Raw genomic sequence first — 557 nt, forward strand, 5'->3', positions numbered from 1 at the left:
GCAAAGCACTCAGCTTTACTTCACTAGCTACTAGGCATGTCCCAATGTGGATGGCCGACTGTTGGCTGCGATTCAAAGTCAACGGCGCTGTAGAACGGTGACTTCCCTTGAACATGTCAAAGAGACCAGAGCTTGCGGATATGCGGCCGCTAAGGACTTCTCACGGACATAAATGGTCCAGTAAATAGCTGTCTGAATCGAGCATTCTCTTCATCTTCTTGGCGATATCCTTNAGCTCGGGGGCGCAATAAGTATCCCAGAACTGCCAGCGTACCGGGGAGTGATTNCCCTCCGGGCCTTGCTCCCTCATCTGGCAATCTGCCAGCGATACGAGCAGCTGGCCTAGGAAATGGTTCATATCCGAGATCCGTTCTAATTCCCATGTGTGAAACAGCGAAAAGACTGTTCTAACGAACCGGGGATAGTCGAGGGGTCGAGAGTATTTTCCGCCGTGGATATACACAAGCAGTTGGCGGTGTAAGATTACTTATGTGATCCGGCCATGTTCGGTCCGACTTAAATAAGGTTGAAGAGGAAGATGAGTATTTTTTTTCGCT

Source organism: Trichoderma harzianum (genome assembly GCF_003025095.1).
Source record: "Trichoderma harzianum CBS 226.95 unplaced genomic scaffold M431scaffold_45, whole genome shotgun sequence".
Taxonomy (NCBI): Eukaryota; Fungi; Ascomycota; class Sordariomycetes; order Hypocreales; family Hypocreaceae; genus Trichoderma; species Trichoderma harzianum.